The sequence below is a fragment of the Elephantulus edwardii genome, unplaced genomic scaffold, assembly GCF_000299155.1.
Source record: "Elephantulus edwardii isolate Elephantulus edwardi_28Jun2011 unplaced genomic scaffold, EleEdw1.0 scaffold00086, whole genome shotgun sequence".
In the NCBI taxonomy this organism is placed as follows: domain Eukaryota; kingdom Metazoa; phylum Chordata; class Mammalia; order Macroscelidea; family Macroscelididae; genus Elephantulus; species Elephantulus edwardii.
Window position 1 is genome coordinate 4628919 of NW_006399836.1, and position 6224 is coordinate 4635142.

Genomic DNA, 6224 nt, shown 5'->3' on the forward strand with positions numbered 1-6224 from the left:
CTTACTGGGGTGAGATGATATCTCATAGTTGTTTTGATTTGCATCTCTCTTAGAGCTAGGGATTTTGAACATTTCTTCATGTGCTTGTTGGCATCTGAATGTCTTCTTTGGTGAAGTGTAAAGCATTGACTCTTTTATGTCATCTTTATTCAGCTTTTAGATAAAAAGAAAGTAATTGAAAACACTATGGTATTTATCAGGTGAATCTTAGTCTTTAAAATGACATTGTTGCTTTTTAGCACTTGGAGAAATCTTTGACAACAGGCTTTCCCAATGCAACAAGTTTTTGATTTTTTGATTGCTGTAACAATGTATTAAAGTGTTGATCCAAGTAAATAGATGGAATTGTTTACAATTTAGTATTTTTCTATCACGCTGTTACCCATTCATCAGGTAGTGAGAATTTTTGCTTTCTTGATGTTGAGATGTAATTCATATTGAAGGTTGTAGTCTTTGGACTTGAGCAGCAAGTGTTTCAAATCCTCATCATTTTCAACAAGCAAGATTACATCATTTGCATAACACAAGTTGTTGATGAGTGTCTTTCCAATCCTAATGCCACATTCTTATAATCCAGCTTCGTGAATTATTTGCCTAGCATACAAATTGTCTAGACATACAGAAAGGATACAAGCATTTCTGATTTTAAACCATGTTCCCTTGTTCTTTTTGGATAGCATCCTCTTGGTCTATGTATAGGTTTCACATGAGTACTATTAAATGTTCTGGGATTCCCATTCTTTTCAGTGATCAACACTGTCAGATGCCCTTGCAGAGTCAATAAGAACCAAAGTAAACATCCTAGTATTCTGTACATTCAGCTAAGATCCATATGACATCAGCATTGATACCCCTCCAGCCATGGCCTCTGAATCCAGCTTGAATTTCTGGTAATTCCCTGCTCTACGCTTTTTTTTAAATTTTAAAAAAAATCTTCAAGATTTTACTTTGATATTAATGAGGTTGTTTGATAATTTCCTCATTTTGTTGGGCATGTTTTTTTGAAAAGAGACTGTATATGGATCCCTTCCAGTCATTTGGCCAGGCCTTCCAAATTTCTTGGTTGTTGCCGTCAGTTTGCCTTCAACTTAACGCCAACACCCCAATGGGAGTAAGCACTACGGTGATACACCACTCCTGGAGAGGATCAGTGAGTCAATCCAGCTCAATTTTATTGGGATCTGCCCTGCACTTATATAGGAACACATAAACAGGAAGACTAGATAGGGTGGGCTTACAGATGAGGGACATGCGGATTGGTTAGGAGAACCTCAGCCTCGTGCAGACCACTCCCAGCTCAAGAGACACGGCAGCCATCTTCCCAGGTGGCGAGCTTTCTAAAGCAGGTACAGCTAAACATAGGGGAGTTTTCTCTACCCCATATTAACAGCCTTTAGGAGGCTTGCACTTATCTGGAGCTTAGGTGATCTGTCTTGGCCATAGACATTCCCTTCCTCCTCAACATTCCACAACACTTGGTATAGACTATTGAGCATGTTCTTGGATACATCTTTCTGTTGAAACTTGTCAGTTGGTATTCCATTAATTTTTGGAGCCTTGTTTTTTGCCAGTGCCTTCAGTGCAGCTCGAACTTCTTCCTTCTTTATCTTCTTTATCATTTCTACTTCCTAAAATGTTTTAGTGTTAACCAAGTCTTTCTTGGTAATATAACTGTGTATTTCTTCCATCTACTTCCTGAATCATTTAAGATTTTCCCCATAAAATCCTTTAGTGTTGCAACCCAAGGCTTGAACTTTGATTTTCACCTCTTTCAGCTTGAAAAATGCTGAGCATTTTCATCCCTTTTGATTGTCTCTAGCTCCAGCTTTTTGCACATTTGGCTATAATACTTTGACCTCTTAAGCTGCCCTTGAAATCTTCTGTCCAACATTAATCTTCTCTTACTTCATCATTTCTTCCCTTTGCTTTGGTTTCTTGACATGTTAGTATAATTTTCAGAGTCCCTTTTTACATCCATATTGGTTTTCTCTCTTTTTTTTTTAAACTTATGAAATAACATACTTTGAAAGGATGAATGTCCTCATTTATAAGTTATTTCTTAGTAAATCTTAGTTTATCCATGGTCCTTTTTTTAAAAAAAAATTTATTTTGTGGAATAGAACCTTGTAAAATTCTTATATATGGGGTCACTTTGGTTAAAGATAATATAAAACCTTTATCTTTCTACTGACATCCATCTTGGCCTTTTCTTTCTCCTCTTTGCAATGATTTTTTACTTACTTTCTGGATGTGATATTTTTTTATATCCTCCCAAAGCTCACCTGATCTTTGTTCATTCAGTGTTCAAGGCCTCAAACTTGTTCCTGAGATGATTTTTTCCCCCAATTTTATAGGTTTATTTAAATCTATGTGGTCTAATTGAGCTTCATGCATTCTTTGCTCTATAATTTTTAATTCCTCTTCTCCTTCAGGTGTAAGTTTTCTAGGACTTTGAATATCTGAAGGACCTACTAAGATTTTAAATAAATTTTTTACTTGATATGTAGGAATACTTAGACTAGGTTGTAACCAATTAATATCACCCAATAATTTTTGAAAACCATTTAGTGTATGCAAAGTATCTCTTCATATTTGCATTTTTAAAAACAATTTATTAATTTTAATGAACATTTACAGAGATTTTGGATTTCCATTCATTCATTGTTGCACTTTTCTCCCTGCTCAGCCCTCCCCCCCAGTTCACTCCTCTCTTTGAAAAGTAAAAGGAAAATTCTTTCATTGGTATACAATCCCCCCGCACCCCCTGAGTACACTCCACTATGCAACCTTAATTCTGGACTCTTGTGATAACCATAATACCCTATCATATATTGTTTTTAAATTGTTCTCTCCCTCATATGTTTCAATGCAGTATATATAATTTATCCAGTTTTTCTCAGTCTTACCCCAACCCTGATGTCAGTCCCATTCTACAACAATGGCACCATGCAGTATTTGTCCTTTTGTGACTTTGACACTTGACTCAGCATAATGTCCTCCAGGGTCACCCATTTTGAATAATATTGCATGAGTTTCTTGTTTTTCAGTGCAGCGTAGTATTCCATTGTGTGAATATACCAGAGCTTCTCTATCCATTCGTTTGTGGATGGGAACTTGGGTTTTTCCAACTCCATGCTATTGTGAATAAAGCCACAGTAAACATGGGTGTGCATATATCTGCTTGATGTCAGTTATGGTCTCTTTGGGGTATATTCCCAGTAGTGGAGTTGCTGGGTCAAATGGTATCTCTATTTGCAACTTTTTGAGAAAACACCACACCATTTTCCACAGTGGTTGCACCACTGAGATGATTTTTAAATTCAGGTGGGATAGATTCAAGGTCAAATTTTGGTTCCTGTGGATTTGATTTAATTTTCTTTAGCTTTAGGTGGAACTTGCATGTGAGTAGTTCATAGTCTCTTCCACAATCAACAGCTGGCCTAGTTTTCCAGTTAATACTGAACTTCTCCAGTGAGTCTTCACTCATAGTTAAAAAGTTTTTTTTCTCGATCCATCCTGAAATACATTGTTGTGAGTGACAAGATAATAACCATATGTATACAAGGAAGTCCGGTTAATATCACTATCATTCAAATATATACAGCAACAACCAGAGCCAAAAATAAGGAAATAGGGGATTTCTACTAACTTTTGCAGTATGAAATCGATCGAATGTGGAACCAATATGCATTAATAATGATGGGCAACTGGAATGCAAAGGTTGGGAACAGGGCAAAAGGATTAGTACTTGGAAAGCATGGAGTTGGTGACAGAAATGAGGTTGGACATAGAATGATTAGAATTTTGTACAGTGATTTATTAATTGCAAATACCTTTTATAAGAAATATACATGGCAATGATGCACATGGACTTCACCTGATGGTACAAACAAGAATCACATCAACTACATCTGTGGAAAGAATCACTAGATAAGCTCAATATCATAAACAGAAGATTTCAAAGGGCAGCTCGAGAAGACAAACCAAAGTATTACAATGAAATGTTCAAAGTGTTGGATTTGGAAAATCAAAAGGGCCAAACTTTCCTGACATTTCTTTTTGTTGTTGTTTGATTAAATATGGTAAAAAAAACCCATGTGTGGGTATCCATGAGGATAAGATGTGGGGGCAGAAGGGTGAGCTGGTTGGGATGCAGTCACAGGGTTGTGCAATTTGGTGGTTGGAGGGAGTGGATAAAGGAAATTAGAAGGATCCAGCGGGGACCAGAAACGACAGGGTAATAATGGTGGATATAGTCCAATGGTGATTTTTTTTTTAAACAAAGAGATTGTATTTTTATATTATGGGTTTCCCATTTGGGAAAAGGGGCTCAGACTCTCTGACTGCTTCATGCTGATCAGAGGTGTTGAGATGAAGGGGAAGGAGGACCCAGTTTAACACTTTACTGGTGGTCTTGATTTGAAACTGTGTGTCTTTGTTGAAGGAACTGAAGAACAAATTCAAGCCTTGAGTCCAATACTGAAGGATGCCATGGGCAGAATAGAAGACTTCAAGGGGTAGCTCAGGAAGGCAAAGGAAAGTATTTTAATGAAATGTGCATGGAGGTGGAGTCAGAAAAAACAATGGGATGAACTTGCTTGACATTTCTTAAGCAGAAGGAGCTAAACAACACAACAAATTCAAGCCATGAGTTGCAATACTTAAGGATGTTATGGGCAGAATATTGAATGATCCAGGAAGCATTAAAAGAAGATGGGAGGCAGTGGGCAGCATGCAGGGTGCTGAGTTTGATTCAGATCCAGCAGTAACCCAGGCCACAGTCTTTAAGAGGATGCCAGAGAGGGGAAGACTAGACTTTTCTCAGACCAGTGGGGTCTGCAACCTCGAGGTCATCTCCTCCAGGCAGCCCATGAACTTGCCAGCCGGAAACCAGCCACAGTTCAGCCCAGCTGAGATGATGACCCATCTCCTCTTTAACAGTGCTCAAAGACTACCAGAACATCCCTGGAATTGATAAGGTTGACGATGTAGTGAAAAGGCTCTTGTTTTTGGAAATAGCTAACCAGAAGAAGCTACAAGTCAGGCAGGACCAGTTAATGAACAAGATTGTGGCAAACCTTGAGGATACCAGATCCTTGGAAGCTTGAATTGTTGCCTTGACTGTCAAGATCCGCAATTATGAAGAACACATGAAGAAACATTGAAAGGATGAAGCCCACAAGTGCTGTCTGCTCATGAGTATCAATCAAAGGCAGAAAAAGCTCAAAATCCTCTGTATGACCAACTGTTAGGTCTTTGAGATGACATGCAAGGAGTTGAGGATTCAGTACACCTTCCCCCTCTGTACTACTGAAAAGGCCCACTGCCACTGGGTGATCAAGAAGGCACTATGCATTTGGGTTTTCCAGGAAGCTCAAATGCTGAAGAAAAAAAATAAATCTTAAAAGCTACAGCAGCAACCGAGAAGCTAGGCCAGAGAATCCCAGAGGGGCCTTCTGAAGTCAGACTAGATACATGCAAAGAAAATCAATAAATTCTGTTACAATTTTAAAAAACCAACAAAACAATAAAAATCTAATGTGGAGGGAGTATACAGAGTCCAATCAAAAAGAATTGGTTGATACAGAAGAATTTAATGAAAAAACCATATGATCAAGAGGCAGTAGTGGTGAAGGAGGAAGTGCAGACTGTTCTGAAAGACTTGGGGAAAAAAATTAAGCCCCAGCAATTGACATATTTCAACAAGCAGATGCTTCCAGAATGTGCTAAGTAGGTTGTGCCAAGAAATTTGGAGAACAAGTACCTGGCCAACTAACTGGAACAGATCTATATTTATTTCTGTTCTGAAAAAAAGGTGACCCAAAAGAGTGTGAAAATTATTGAACAGTATCATTAATATCACATGCTAGCAAAATCCTCCTGAAGATTATGCAAAAACAACTAGAACAGTACATTAACGGAGAACTGCCAGTCATACAAACTGGGTTGAGGCGAGGTTGTGGCACTAGAGAAATTATTGCCAACATCAGATAGATCTTGGCAGGAAGCAAAGATTACCAGAAGATTGTCTATCTGTGCTTCATTGATTAAACAAATGCATTTGACTGTGTCGATCGTAACAAATTGTGGCTAACCTTGAGGAGCATGGGAATCCCTGCACACTTAATTGTGGTCATGTGAAACCTATTCTCAGACCCGGAAGCAGTTGTCAGAAGAGAGCAAGGGAACACTGCCTGGCTCAAAATCAAGTAGGGAGTGCATCA

At 38.3% G+C, this 6224-nt stretch overlaps 1 pseudogene; it reads left to right on the forward strand.

Annotated features, from left to right (window-relative positions):
- The first annotated feature begins 4732 nt into the window (after window positions 1-4732).
- Window positions 4733-5494, forward strand: LOC102846410 (annotated as a pseudogene).
- The last annotated feature ends 730 nt before the right edge of the window (window positions 5495-6224 follow it).